This window comes from Eriocheir sinensis, chromosome 21, assembly GCF_024679095.1.
Source record: "Eriocheir sinensis breed Jianghai 21 chromosome 21, ASM2467909v1, whole genome shotgun sequence".
NCBI classification, from domain to species: Eukaryota; Metazoa; Arthropoda; class Malacostraca; order Decapoda; family Varunidae; genus Eriocheir; species Eriocheir sinensis.
Window position 1 is genome coordinate 219,143 of NC_066529.1, and position 16,518 is coordinate 235,660.

A 16,518-nucleotide genomic window follows, 5' to 3' on the forward strand; every position below is an offset into this window, starting at 1 on the left:
ATATATATATATATATATATATATATATATATATATATATATATATATATATATATATATATATATATATATATATATATATATATATATATATATATATATATATATATATATATATATATATATATATATATATATATATATATATATATATATATATATATATATATATATATATATATATATATATATATATATATATATATATAATGTTTGCCACTTCACTAAACAGCAGATGAATTGTTTGAAAAAATCCTTTCCAACAATGCATACAGAAAAATACTGGTAGCTAAATTATGTGTAAATTCAAATGTAGTACAATACTTATTCAAGTAGTACAATACTTATTCAAACTTATTGTTTTCTGAAACTTACTGAGCAAATGCATATAACATACTGTACTGCACTAAGCCACAAATGGTTTAAACCAATAAAAAAAACTGGTTTAAACCAACTAATAAAACCATTTTTTTTTCTTTTGTGTGTATCTTTGTTAGTTTCATCAGTATTGTGGTTTTAACTATATGTAAGATTTTAATTATGTACAGCAGGGTTGGTGGTTTAAACCAGGGGTGTCAAACTCAAAACCCTTGGAGGGCCAATTCATACTCTGAAGTGCCGTCATGGGGGTCAACAAGGGTAGAAAATACATTGACAAGATTGAAGCACCGTGATACATGGGCCATTTATAACTATCCCAAGAGGCCATGAGTTTGACACCCCTGGTTTAAACCAAAAAAACATCAATAAAACCAGTGTTTTTTGTGAATCTTTTTTAGTTTCATCAGGTATTGTGGTTTTAATTATATGTGGTTTTATTATTTTTATTATGCAGTCATTTTACTAACACCAGGATGAAAACGTCAGTTGGTAAACTCAAATCTCTATTCAAATGCTGTAACTCAGAGTAACTGAAAACATAATTTTGGTACATTACATATATATATATATATATATATATATATATATATATATATATATATATATATATATATATATATATATATATATATATATATATATATATATCTATATATATATATATATTATGAAATGGTTTGTGTGAGGGGTGAGGGTGTCTTTCTCCTCAGTCTGAAGCTAGCTGCATTGCTTGTTTTTCATAGAGGTAGTGAACATTTTACAACACATTTGGTTACTAAGTGAGCTGCTGAACATTTTACAGCTCAATATAACGGGTTCACCCTTTGGGGTCTTCTGGTAACCCACCAATGAAGGGAAGTGAGTAGAGAAAGCTTACCTATTTCTCCAAGCTGCTGAAAAGCTTGTTGGTGAAGAATTACTTGTCGGTGAAGAGACTGTTGTTGAGGGGAGTGTTATGGCACCTCCCAGCACTGCTACACCAACCTGCAAATATGTGTCCACTGTCAAAGTCTTGTACCGGGAAAGATGGCATGGGATAAAATATAAAATCTCTCTCTCTATCAAGGGCTGTATAATAAAAGAAAATTAATAGATAATCTCTCTCTCATATTTGTTATTTTACATATTTTTCTTCCTCCATTTCTTCCTCTCCCCTCCCTCTCTCTCTCTCCCCTTATAACTCTATACATACAGCCAGGCCTATACTTTGAGGCAGTGCCAACGTTGCCAGACTGTTGTACTCAGCCTCTTATATTTACGGACTTCCAACACAAAATCTGTCTTCTGGTCCCCAATAACGAGATTCATTTATATTTATCATTGACTCGGTGGTGGTGGTAGGGATCATGTTTCTTAATGGTCCCTCCAAGCGAGAAAAATGAGAAAAAATCACCCCTCACACAAATCATTTCATAATATATACCAAAGCATTTGTGATCAGATTATGTATCATCTATTTTGGGGGTTTATATCATGGCACAAATTTGGCCCGTCGCTGCTACGCGGTAAAGAGACAAATTTGGCCCGTCGCTGCTACACAATAAAGACACAAATTTGGCCCGTCGCTGCTACACGATAAAGACACAAATTTGGCCTGTCGCTTTTGCCTCATGAAGACAGGCTGAAGCAGTTAAATGTACACTCGCTAGAAATGCGAAGGTTGCGAGGAGACTTGATCGAAGTCTATAAATGGATGAAGGGCTTCTATAAAGGGGATGTCAATAAGATTTTGATAGTAAAAGAGCCGGGTAGGATGCGTAGCAATGGTTTTAAGTTGGACAAATCCAGATTTAACAAAGACAGGCAAGAATTGGTTCACCAATAGAGTGGTGGACGAATGGAACAGGCTTGGGGGCCATGATGTGGGTGCCAATACCGTAGATACATTCAAGAAGAGGTTAGATATAGCCATGGATGGTGAGGTAAGGTGGAGTGGAGTGTACAGGAGCTGCCTTGTGTAGCCCAACCGGTCTCTTGCAGTCTCCTTACGTTCTTATGTTCTTATAAAGTCACTATAGTACATGGACTCTAACTTGAGCCCTGTGGTTTGGGCCGGGGAAGCCTCAATTCTTTACAGATCTAGCCATGACCTGCGATCTGTCTCACTGTTAGTCTGTACGTTATCTATTTGTGGAGTATACACATACTCATAATACGACTGCATGGTGTTATGAATGGCTTGGGATTACAGGGAAAGACAACGGCTGAGTCACGCCCAAGGGCTCAAGTTAAAATCGATAGACTATACAGGAAATCCCCGATATACGAAAGCTCGATGTACGAAAATTCGGATATACGAAAGTGAAAAATATAGGACAATTTTCGGTTCACGAAAGACATGCTTCGCATATACGAAAAGTACGACAGTTTCCGCGCCCACTGTTTCGTACCCGATGTCTATATCGGTCGCCGCGCGCCGTCAACAGCCTCACGCACACTCGCTCACTCGTGTTTTTTATCTGCCTCCATCATGGCTCCCAAGCGCCCAGTCACTTCATCCTCCTCTGAGCAGCCTCCAAAGAAAAAGCAGCACAAGATCCTGACCCTTGAGAAGAAGCTAGAGATCATCAAACGCCATGAGGAAGGCCAGGGTGTCAGTGACATCGAGCGCGCCATGGGTCTTGCACCTTCCACGGTGGGGACAGTGACAAAGAAAAAGGCCATTTACAAGAAGATGGTGACAACTGCTGCAGAATTTCCTTCAGCCTGCAGGATCACCAGAGTCAGGAGCGTCAGACTGGAGAAGATGGAGCAGTTGCTGGTGGCCTGGATAGACGACTGCAGTGCAAAGAAAATACCTATTTCGCTTGCTCTGATTCAGGAACGGGCACGCCCTGTGGGGAAGCATGCAGCCTGAGGACGAGGAGGCAGTGGACGACCCGGACCAGCCCGGACCTTCGTCAGGTTCGCCAGTCAGTCCAAGGAGCTGGAGGAGTTTAAGGCCAGTCGAGGGTGGTTTGACCGCTGCAAGAGGGCCGGTCTCAGCAACGCACGGCTTCAGGGAGAGGCCGCCAGCTGATAAAGAGGCTGCTGAAGCCTTCCTGCCCAGTTCTTGAAGGTGATTGAGGATGGTGACTTCTCCCAAAGCAAGTGTTCAACATTGATGAAACTGGCCTCTACTGGAAGAAGATGCCGCAAGGTGAGTATCAAAAATTGAGCTTCACTGTTATTTTAGTTATTTTTTGTCTTGAAACGTATTATGAAAAAAATAGTGGTGTTGCTGCGTCCGTTGTGTTAAAATTTAACAAAAATCAGCAGTGGAGTTGTCGTGGCTTTCTGTATGGTTTAGTATTTATTGTTTGCCTATTAAAACAGTGTTTCCCAACCTGGTGGGCACCCTCCACGGGCCCGTAGGGAGTATGTTTCAGAGGGGGACGGGACATCGTGAATGCAGTCATTACCTAATGGGGGCTCTTGTGCTGAAAAGGTTGGAAATCCCTGTTTTAAAATTATATGTACAGTGGTGTTGCATCCATCATATTAGGACTTACCTAAAATACAGTGGTGTTCCCGTGACTTTCGCTATTGTTTAGTACATGTATTTATTGTTTGTCTTTAAAATTATTTAAAAATATATGTACCACAGTGGTGTTGCCGTGACTCTCTGTATTGTTTGCTTATTGTTGTTTTATTGTGGTCAGGCTGGCGAGATAGCAACCTCGAAACACTAGCAGTGAGCTTCAACTTTCCTCCCATCAATGAATGCTTCGACGAAGCTCACTGCTAGTGTTTGGGTTACTATCGCCAGTCTTGGCAACAGTGGGTGGACCGGGAGTGTTGCCAGCTGTACAGTGATGTTCCTGTTACATTCTGTATTGTTTAGTATTTACGTATTGTTTGTCTATAAAATTATTTAAAGAATATATGTACAGTGGTGTTACCGTGACTTTGTGTTTTGTTCTTATTGTACGCTTGTCTTTAAAATTACTTGAAAATATATAAGTTGAGTCTCCAGCAATAATGGCGCGACAATCGTGCGATCAGCTGATCAGCAGAATGGAATGTGGCACCGTCACACCCATTTAAAGCCTCTCTGCGTTCCCATTCATTAGCCTACCCTTCACTCCCCTTACATCACACCATCGCACCGCTCGTAATCACGTTATCACACCCAGGCCTGCATAGTCCCATTGTCTGAATCAAATGTCCAACCGTGCGATCAGCTGATCAGCAGAATGGAATGTGGCACCGCCGCACCCCTTTAAACCCTTGCTGCTTCGTTCCCATTCATTCGCCTACCCTCCACTTCCCCCTACATCACATCGATCATTGCTCCACTCGTAATCACGATATCACACCCAGGTCTGCATAGTCCCATTGTCTGAATCAAATGCCAGTCGCACTTCCATCATCCTGTTATGATGTTAAAATGTCTTTCAAATAACAACTAAAAGTACTACAGTTAGTATTACCAGGACTAAAGATACAAATTATTATTACGTGGAAGAAACGATTGCTCAAGTTTGTGGAATATCTATCACTCGTCAATTAAGGTGAAACGAGCCGTTTAACAAACACACACACACACACACACACACTCCATGTCCCCACTATCCCATCTGACGAGACTGCAAAATAGAGACAGTAGTCCCATTATTTATCCTTACTCAAAAGATATGCATTATTTCCTACGGTAGTATTGCAAGGTGAAAGAAGTGTGATTGAGAAAATGTGAGTGGAGGATAGGCGAATGAATGGGAACAAGGAGGGTGGGTTGAGACGGTGCTGTGGTGCCCACACACGCATCAAAACTTAAATAAAATCAACAACGGCGTTCATGTGACACTGTACAGGAAATCCCTATATCTGAAAGGGTTAGGACTGAAAAACCTTTCGTTTATCGATTTTAAATATATCGAAGCCATTTCCCCATAGGATTGTTAATAAATAGGGGGTTAGGGACCAGCGCCAGCAAAAAAAAAAAAAAAAAAAAAGTTAAATATAACTATGCTTAAAAGCAATTTACTACTCACAATACAATGAAACGCAAGGCTCATAAATAATTAAAACAATTACCATTTCCTGTTCCTTTACTGTTATAGAAATGCATTACATATGTTAGGACAATCCTCTAACTCGTCACTACAACTCATCACTTAACATTGCCAATGTTTACTTCCCAAGCTGTGAAAGGCCAGTTTCGACTCTCGTGCAAACACGTGCCAAACAGTACACCACCGCCACTCCAAGCCCCCCCAACCCTCCATCACCCTCACGTTTCCTCACGATGGCTTGGATGTGTTTCGGATACGAGACGAATAAAGGGGTTCACAAACTGGCAACGATAAGAGATTAGCGGTGAAGTGGAGGGTACTTGACATGGACACTTGCTGCCTAATCACTGCAGTGGTGAGGCTGTTGACGGCGCGACCGATATATAGACATCGGGTACGAAACAGTGGGCGGAAACTGTCGTATTTTCAGATATGCGAAGCATGTCTTTCGTGAACCGAAAATTGTCCTATATTTTTCACTTTCGTATATCCGAATTTTCGTACATCGAGCTTTCGTATATCGGGGATTTCCTGTATAGTTTAGTATTTATATATTTGTTTGTCTTTAATATTATTTTAAAAATATAAGTACAGTGGTGTTGCCGTGACTTTCTGTAATGTGTATTTATTGTTTGTCTTTAGAAATTATTATTTTTTAAATATATGTACAGTGGTGTTGCTGCGTCCGTCATGTCCTTATTTTTTTCCCCCTCGCTTGTTGCACAGCACCTACATATTCACCAAGGAGAGGACGGCACCTGGATTTAAGGCGGCAAAGGACCGCCTTACGTTGGCGCCAGTGGAAATGCTGAGGGTGATGTCAAGCTGAAGCCTCTTCTAGTTTATAGCCATGAGAACCCTCGGGCACTGAAAAACACTTCTAAGCCATCACTACCTGTTTACTGGAAGTCCTCCAAGAAGGCATGGGTTACAACCAGCATTTTTCACGACTATATCTACAACTACTTCTCCTTTCGTCTCCCGCTACACCTCCGCAAACAACCTGGCGAACAAGGCGTTGCTTCTTGGACAACGCACCAGCACACACCGCCGATGGTCGATTGGTGTGCTAACGCACAGGTGTGCTTTCTGCCCCAACACCACATCGCCATTCAGCCATGTGATCAGGGGTTGATTTCGACATTCAAGAGTTATTACACCAGACGAGCAATGCGCGCTTGAGCGTTGCTCACAGAGACGGCATTATCGATGGTCCTCAGGCTTACTGGAAGACCTTCGATATCAAAAGGCCGTCGAGATGATTGGCGAGGCGTGGCAGGAGATCACCCTGTAACCATGAATGCCGTGTGGAGGAAACTATGGCCACAGGCTGTGCATAACTTCACTGGCTTTGCTGTGCCCGACACTGCCGCCTCAGCAAGGAGATTGCTGCCTTGGCCAACGGCTGCCCTCGAGACGGAAAGGAGGTCACAGAGGAAGACGTGCAGCAGCTCCTCAATTCTCACGACCAGGAGCTAACAACGCAAGACCTCTTGGAACTCGAGGAGACCAGGACCGATGCTGCCGACCCCGAGTCTCCCGTCCCTCCTCTGACGATCACGCAACTACAAAAGGCTTTGGAGCTCTACCACGAAGCAAATGACTTCTTGCTCCAAATTGACCCTGATATGGACAGGAGTTTTAAAGTGCGTAGCTCTGTAAAAGGAGCCATACGGTGCTACGAGGAGCTCTTGAGGTCCAAGCAAATGGAAAAGAAGCAGCAGAGAATCACAGCTTATTTCAAGCCAGCTTTAGCCCCACAGCCATCAGCAGCAGCACCACCAAGCAGTGATTAGGCAGCAAGTGTCCATGTCCAGTCACCTCCACTTCAACGCTCATCACTTAGCGTTGCCAGTTTGAACCCCTTGCTTCGACTAATCCAAACACATCCCAGCCAGCGTGAGGAAACGTGAGGGTGATGGAGGGTTGGGGGCTTGAGTGGTGTGGTGTACTGTTTGGCACGTGTTTCGGCACGAGAGTCTAAACTGGCCTTTCACAGCTTGGGAAGTAAACATTGGCAATGTTAAGTGATGAGTTGTAGTGACGAGTTAGAGGGGATTGTCCTAACATATGTAATGCATTTCTATAACAGTAAAGGAACAGGAAATGGTAATTGTTTTTAATTATTTATGAGCCTTGCGTTTCATTGTATTGTGAGTAGTAAATTGCTTTTAAGCATAGTTATATTTAACTTTTTTTTTCTTTTTTTTTTTTGCTGGCGCTGGTCCCTAACCCCCCTATTTATTAACAATCCTATGGGGGAAATGGCTTCGATATACGAAAAATCGATAAACGAAAGGTTTTTTCAGTCCCTAACCCTTTCGTATATAGGGGATTTCCTGTAGTGAAGAAACTTGAAATAAATTTTTTGGACATTAACCCGGTAGGAGTGACGGGCCAAATTTGTTCCATGATATAAACCCCAAAAATAGACGATGCATAAACTAATCACAAATGCTTTGATATATATAATTAAGTGCTTTGTGTGAGGGGTGATTTTTTCTCATTTTTCTCGCTTAGAGGGGCCATTAACCCTTTCATTGCTAAACGCTCGCTGCGACCTCCACCCACACTCACATCTCGTGCGTATGAGTGTTCCAACATTAATTCTCACAACATAGGATTGACAATTGAGTGGATTCTTCACTAAATTTGGTGGCAAATCTACGGATGAGTAACTGGTGGATGTTCTTGCCCAATATAGCGGCATTTTTGCATAGCTTCACCGATCACCTGACTGATTCTTTGACCAAATAGTTGTAAATATTGCAGTTGGCAATGCTCCCTTGCCAGAGTCTGAAGGAAAAAATGTCCACAGTTCCCTCAATATGGCTGATCATCCCGCACGCACCGATGTAAGTGTTAACATTCAACACTCCCTGAACGTTCGCAAGAGAGGCATACATAACTGACTCCTATAGATCTGGACCTCCTCTTTCCAATGGTGTTTTTAGTTTTCAGCTGTGATGAATAGTTTTTGAGATACAGAGGCTAAAAGAGACCCCCAATTGGGCTGCCCAACTGCGCCTGAGGGGATAAGTCGCGTCCACACTGCGCGCAATGAAAGGGTTAAGAAACATGACCCCTACAGCTACTGGGTTAATATTTGTCAGGCCAGCGAGTCCTAACCCACAGAACATTTGTTACACAGTTTTTCCCGCACACCACTTACAGGAGAAATAAGAGAATATGAGAAACAGAAGACAGTCGTAAGAGAAACAAGAGACAATTATAGCAGAAATAACACTTTTACCAATGCAAACCACTGCTCTAGAGTCCGGGTTGCTGGCCGGTCTTCAGGAAAGCATGCTGTGGCCTCTCAGCTGGTAGTAGCCAAACCACATCATCATCATAGCGGCCAACAAGGAGCGTCACACTCAGCCTCCAGTGTTCCGCTGAAGAATATTCAAAATATAAAAATACATTACTCACTGTGTCACCCTAAACTATTTTATAAAAGACAATCTCAGCCATCCTAACCTGACCAAACTTTAATGAACCTAAGCTAGCCTTAGGCCACACAGGGAGCAAGAACGTTAATACATTATAAGCAATGCCACACTGGCAGCGAGCTGCTTAGCGAGAAAGCGAGAAGAGTTGACAAATGAGTTTTTTTGTGCGAGATCGCTCGGTCAGGAGTGACATCACAGACATGTATTATTTGCCGTATCTCAGCCATACATTAGATAGGCCATTTTGGTTGACACCGTTAAATGCAGCAGTGATTGCAGAACTTGAATATGTTTGTGAAAACTCAATAAAACAAAAACTAACTGACGAGTTGAAGTTAAAGAATCACACTCCGTAATAACACATTCTACATGTAACTTGCAGCAGCACCAGCTATGAAATGCTATAAACAATTCCATCTTCTAGAGAAAAGCCTCCTGTATACAGAGTTTTTTTAAGGGGCTCTCACACATTCCCGGCCTCGGTCCCGATAGTCCTCGATAACTCCCGATAAGTCGATCAGGGCCTGACCGCCGACAAAATAGCCAATAATCCCGGGACCGGCAGCTTACCGCCGGTCTGCCTGCGGTAGACCGGCGGTAGACTGGCGACCATATACGATTTTCGATTTCTCCAACCGGCAACTGCAGCAGGTCAGTCAACGGTAGACTGCCAGCCTACCGGTGGCAGACCGCTGGTCTACCAGTGACAGACCTGCAGCACATCGACGACCAAACACTATCTTTGCATTTTTATATTTTAAAATTACCTCATAAACTGCTTCAAACCTAAATTCATTTGTGTTCATAAAACTCTCTCTCTCTCTCTCTCTCTCTCTCTCTCTCTCTCTCTCTCTCTTCTTCCTCCTTTCTTTCATCTCTTTCCATCCTCTCTCCCTTACTTCCTCACTCCCTCTTTCTTCCTCACTCACTCCCACCTGTTCCTCCTTCCATTCCTTCCTCTCTCTCTCTCTCTCTCTCTCTCTCTCTCTCTCTCTCTCTCTCTCTCTCTCTCTTTCACCCACTCTTCCTCCTTTATCTCATCTCCCTCTCTCTCTTCATTCCCTCACTCCTACCTGATCCTCCTCGTTTTCCTCCTTCCTCCCTTGCTAATCCCCAGATCATAAACAGGTGTTCACTCATGGCCTACCGCCAGTCTACCGCCGGTCTGCTGTGGGTGTCGGCGGTTGACCGCCGGTTGACTAGGACATTTTCAACACCGCTGACCGACCGGGCGCATCACCGATATCTTTGAAAATTTTAAAGTTGACCGGCGGTGGTCAGCTGAGTCTACAGTCCTCAGGGTCGACCGGCGGTCTGCCGCCAATCCCAATCTTACAGCCGGTCAACCGGCGACCGGCTTATCGGGAGTCATTGGGGATTATAGGAGAAGGGAACAAGACACAACCCCCGATTAATACCTGGTAGTACCCATTCACTGCTGGGTGGACAGGGGCGTAGGGTATCGGAAAAGCCACCCAAATTTTTCCACTCCGCCCGGGAATCGAACCCGGGCTCTTTCGGTTGTGAGCCAAGTGTGCTAACCACTGCACCATGAAGCCCCCCAGGATGAATAGGGTGAATACTCCACACTTATAAATAAAGGGTTAATACTTCACCCTTATCCTGACCTGGAAACAATGAAATCTAGCCTAACTTAATTCTAACCTAATCTGACAGGTGATAAATGTCCACAGAGCTGCCCATCTCACTGTGGTACTTCTCACCCTAACCATGGGTTAGATCTCATAATTCTATGCATTTTGAATCCCATCTATATATATATATATATAGATATATATATATATATATATATATATATATATATATATATATATATATATATATATATATATATATATATATATATATATATATATATATATATATATATATATATATATATATATGCCTCATAAATTGACAGAATCGCTACTAGCAATTTTTAAAAGTTAATGAGTTTTTGCAGCCGCCTCAGAGCATCACGGGGGACTGGGATACTCTGTTCCCGTCTCTTCTTACACTCACTTCTCACACTTCTCATGGGTTAGATCTCATTATTCTATGCATTTTGAACCCCATTTATGTTCGCAAACTGTTAGAAACGCAAGCGATTTTTGAAAAGTTAGTGAGTTTTGGCGTCGGCTCGGGGTGTCGGTGCCACCATTACTTACTTTATGAAACATCACTAGGTCTTCATATATCTTTTCTACAAACGCTTGGTTAGCGACGGTACGCTAGGTTAGCGATTAGCCCACTCGTGTGAGACCAGGTCTACCGCGTGGTTATTTTTTATTTTTCTAGAACATGCAGACCCACGAGCTATTTTGTGGTGGCACCGACGCGACGGTTTATGGTGGGGGAAACTAACCCAACCTAACCTAACAGCTAACGGGGGGGCTTTGACCCCTTCGCCCTCCCACATGTATATGCAACTTAGCTCTGCGGAGGTGTTTCTCGCTCTCACGCCCGGGGCCCACAACATCACGGCCCGCAAAAAAAACACCAACCTTTCATAAATCACTAGCAGCGATTCTATCGATTTGTGAGGCATATATATGGGATTCAAAATGCATAGAATTAAGAGATCTAACGCATGGTTAGGGTGAGAAGTACCACAGTGAGATGGGCAACTCTGTGGACATTTACCATCTGACAAACATACAATTTTTTTTTACTAATCAGCTTAATGTTCACTGAGGAAATGGAACCCAGAAAAGTTTACTCACCACCACGGCTCCTGCCAAGCAAATCACAACTTGGCCCCCGAAGGAGAGATAGGGTCCGGCCTGCCATCGGGTGTACTTCTGGAATAGCAATAAAAAAGGTTACATGTTGGAAATTTCCATATAAAATGACCTCCCGTTCTTTTTTCTTTTTTAACCCGAGGGGCCAAATTTGTGGCTCTACCGTGTAGCAGCGAAGGGCCATTTCTGACCTGCTGGACCTGGCCGCTAAATGCCCATTATTACGTACTTAAGACAGCCACGCCCCATTTGACCTCATGTAAGAGCTCAATGCATCTTATTCTCCATATCATAGGTCGTAAGTGTCGGTAATAAGGTCAGAAATAAGGTCACGCGGTCGCCTTTGTGAGCTCACCCCTAAACCTAATTCATTGTTTACGACATTCACGCCTCATCTGACCTCATATATCAGGTCAATCCCCCTTAATTCTTCACTCTGTAGAGGTCAAAGGGCTTACTGGGTATCGATGATAAAAGTTCACATGTTAAGCTGATGGCCGCCTCTTATCTTGCATATATCACACATTTTCCGCCTTTTCCCCACATCACCGCTTGACCTCAAGAAGTATAGTGACCTTATATGTCATGACCTCAAGCCCCGTCTCGGTATACCCAGTAGTTTACGAGAAAAATATATATATACAAATATTTTCCTCAATCCAACCCGCGCCGCCATCTTTACCCGAGGCCCCGCGGTCAGCCCACATTTAAATCCCCATTGACCACGTTCATCACACTTCTCGCCGTTATCACCCATATCAAAACAAGCACAAGGCATTCCTCACCTCTTTGATCTCCATGGCGTGTCTTTACAGCGGATTAAATCCCACGGAATCACATAAAATAGACAAAACTCGTAATGGTGTCAGACGGAGCGAATTCACCGCGAGGGAGGAAGGCCAGTCACGTTATCATAAGGGAATAACTTCGCCAACTTCCGCGAAATAACTCTCAAACGTTTACCTTCCCATTTTTTCCATATTTCAGTGTCATTTCTATCGTTTTATGACCCTATTTCATCTCCAATACACGGCACAAACATCAGAGAAACATTTGTTATCACTGGAAGGCTAAATAACAAAGGAATAGGCTTGATTATTGACAGAATTATAGCAGGCGTTATTTTCCCTCATTTCTTGCATCTATGGTGCGTGTGTCTGGTGTATTATTATCTTACAGGCAATATTAACCCTTATAAAGATCACGGGTGGACAAATAACATCAAAATAAGGCAAATCAATCAGTCTTTCTGGTGTGTGATGAGGTATCTTTCAACGAGTTATTTCGCACGGAAAAACGACACCACTGCTGCTCTTGCTCTTGCTCTACTTTGGATCTGGGTCTTGACATTTTGCGAACGAAACTGCAGAAAGTGTAAAATCCTATCACTCTTCAACACGGGCTTACAATATGATGTAATGAGCTTATATGTGGGAATAATGGCTTCAGGGAGTTCTTAATACACTTAGTAGTCTCCCTTAAGTGAAGCATGGAGGGAGGGAGGGAGGGAGAGGGAGATAGAGGGAGGAAGGGAAATGAATCACGTATTAATTAGATCTTAAAGCCATTGGTTACAACGTTTCTTCCTGTATAAACTGGTAATTATATCGCTTTTTCTCTTTTATTAAACCCAAAACCGTGTAAGTAATGGCTTTGAAATGTTTAATAAGGGAAGGTGGACGTTGGAACAGGAAAACTCATTGTTGTACCTCAAACTAATTAACTGTTTCAACCTTTCCTGAGCATTAAAATAAACGGAATATTTATTTTTGATCTTTTATTAACCTTAAACATGACTTGTAGAAGCAAATCACAGCCTAATATAACGCGTTCTCTCTCTCTCTCTCTCTCTCTCTCTCTCTCTCTCTCTCTCTCTCTCTCTCTCTCTCTCTCTCTCTCTCTCTCTCTCTCTCTCTCTCTCTCTCGTAATTCCTATGCTGAGCCAATAAATTCAGCATTAAAAAAGATAGCTATATGCTGAAATGATATATCTTATGCTATCAAGCTGATTTAAACTTACGGCCACACATGCTGACTTCATATGATGCATGCTGACTTGAAATAAAGGTCACAACATTCAGCAAGTTGAGTTCAATGACGGCATTGTTCACTTGTAACTCCTATGCTGAGCCTATAAAAAGTCAGCATTGAAAGAGATAGCCATGCTGACTCGATCTTATGCAAGCTGATTTAAACTTATGGCCATGCTGACTCATATGCTAATCTTAACTTAAATCCATGTTGAACTCCGAACTCAGCATATCAAGAAAACGATCATGCTGTCATATATAGACCACCATGCTGAGCTCAGAGTGGCTATATAGACTGAAATCAGTAACTCTTTAATGCATGCTGAGTTCATAATAGGATCAGCATTGAGAAACAGCGAGGCGCCATCCTGAGTGAGCATTGCTGACTTGTTCATAATTAAACCCCTAGTAATAGTAGTAGTAGTAGTAGTAGTAGTAGTAGTAGTAGTAGTAGTAGTAGTAGTAGTAGTAGTAGTAGTAGTAGTAGTAGTAGTAGTAGTAGTAGTAGTAGTAGTAGTAGTAGTAGTAGTAGTAGTAGTATGCTGAGCTCAGAAAAGGTCATAGGCTGAGGTGAATTAAGCATATCGCTACAAAAAAGCTTCCTGTACCGACATATGCCGAGTTGGGCGAGCCAGCTATAGGCCATGCTGACTTCAGACCATGCCGACTTAAAGAAATTCTGGGCCATGCTGAATTTGCTGAGCTTGGCTCCATATGTTTCACGAATGTAGACAGATCAATATTGCTTATGATCGATGACACTTTGCGTACGAGGAACAAATTAAGGCGTAAAACTCAAATGTAGACAAGTAAATTCAGACTGAACCAAATTTTTCTTCATCAACGTTGTAGTGATTGATTGATTGATAGTTTATTGTTGCAGGTAAACAACAAGGGAGAAGGGAGGAACATGCCATCCCAACCCCCAGGCAGGACAGAGTGTGATTATACAACTATTAATACATGTGTAGGTAGCACCATGAAACTAAAAAGATACAATGGTAAGAAAGAAAGCACAACAAGGGAGGGGGCGGTACCTCCCCCTGGACAATAAGACAATAAAATGTGGGGACGGAGAACATTGCCCCAGCACTAGATGGGAATGAATACAGAGATAGAGTAAATACTAGTCCTTTAAGTAAAACACTGCAGAGATCACAGCCTTGTATAGCACGGCAGTAGTTCAGGCTGCCACACACGGCATCACCACCGTCGTGCAAACTGAGGGTGTTCTTTGAGGATAGCAGGGAGGACATCATGGTTCAGGAGCCAACAACTTGTCTGGGGCTGGTCCAGCCCGTAGAGAGAGAGAGAGAGAGAGAGAGAGAGAGAGAGAGAGAGAGAGAGAGAGAGAGAGAGAGAGAGAGAGAGATCCCAGAGTCAAAATATATGAGTTCCCCCATGTCTAGAGAGAGAGAGAGAGAGAGAGAATTACATAGAATTACATAGAATTACATATCAGACAATCACAGGGAGACAGTAACGCACAGAGAGAGAGAGAGAGAGAGAGAGAGAGAGAGAGAGAGAGAGAGAGAGAGAGAGAGAGAGAGAGGAAAAAAGGTTTATGAGAACAGAAAAAGATAAAAAAAGAGAGAAAAAAAAACACGGAAAACAACGCGAGAAACAAGTAGATGAAGAATAAGAAGATAAAAGAAATTGAATAACAGCTCAGAAGACGAAGAAGAAGAAGAAGAACAGTGACTCAGTTTCCCGCGCGAATCAGCTGATTTGGTCGTTGACGCAGCGCAAAACTTAATCCTTTTTACTTATTTTGCGCTAAGTACGCGGTGCCAGCAAACCACAGTGCCACAGGAAGGATAAAAAGGGCCAGAGATTACGTGGGTGCCATATATAGCCCTTGGAAGGCCCTAAATAAGGTAAAAAACGGAGTAAACTGAGGGGAGGGAGGGAACATGGCGGGTGAAAAAGGAGAGTTGACTGAAGTGCCGAGGATTTTTTTCGTGTTTTTGGGCATGTTACGTATTCCCAGAGTGCCACAGTGCCATTAAGGGAAGATGAAGGTGCCAGTGATGTTGCAATTACAATCCTAATGCCTGGAAAGCTAAGATAAAGTGATAAATAGGACATAATGAGAGAAGGGGAAAAATGGCGAAGGGGGGAGGGAGTTGCAATGATATATTTTAAAGTTTTAGAGGGAATTACGTGTTCTCGGAGTGCCACAGTGAGAGGAAAGGGAGATAGGGTGCCAGTGATCTTGCAGTGCCATTCCTAGTGCCTGGAAAAGCTTGGATACGGTTTGAAATAAGAAAGTCAAGGGAGGAAGTGAGGTAAGTTCTATTATTATTATTATTATTATTATTATTATTATTATTATTATTATTATTATTATTATTATTATTATTATTATTATTATTATTATTATTATTATTACTACTACTACTACTACTACTACTACTAATACTAATACTATTATTATTACTATTATTATTATTATTATTATTATTATTATTATTATTATTATTATTATTATTATTATTATTATTACTACTACTACTACTACTACTACTACTACTACTACTACTACTACTACTACTACTGCTATACTGCTACTATTATTATTATTATTATTATTATTATTATTATTACTACTACTACTACGTCTACTACTACTACTACTAATACTATTATTATTACTATTATTATTATTATTATTATTATTATTATTATTATTATTATTATTATTATTATTATTACTACTACTACTACGTCTACTACTACTAATACTATTATTATTATTATTATTATTATTATTATTATTATTATTATTATTATTATTATTATTATTGCTAGAAAAAATCGTATGATCATAAGCCGTTGTAGAGAAGTGTTCGTGCTGGAAAAGGTGAGAAAATGAGTGAAAGTGTTGAAAATGACGTTGATAATTAATGCTGGTTAG

The 16,518-nt window shown here is 41.6% G+C and overlaps 1 long non-coding RNA gene across 5 annotated transcripts in view; it reads right to left on the minus strand.

Moving 5' to 3' along the window:
• LOC127001459 (uncharacterized) overlaps positions 1-14,868 on the minus strand; it is a 47,058-nt gene extending 32,190 nt beyond the window's left edge. For 2 of the 5 annotated variants that reach the window (XR_007755278.1, XR_007755274.1), the window contains exons 1-4: positions 12,357-12,855; positions 11,554-11,631; positions 8,629-8,770; positions 1,259-1,365 (exon numbers count right to left, since the gene is read on the minus strand). This is a non-coding gene — a long non-coding RNA (uncharacterized LOC127001459). Of the gene's footprint in view, positions 1-1,258; positions 1,366-8,628; positions 8,771-11,553; positions 11,632-12,356; positions 12,856-13,591 lie in introns of those variants that run through there. The other 3 variants (XR_007755277.1, XR_007755275.1, XR_007755276.1) reach the window with 3 other exon arrangements.
• Positions 14,869-16,518: the final 1,650 nt, after the last annotated feature.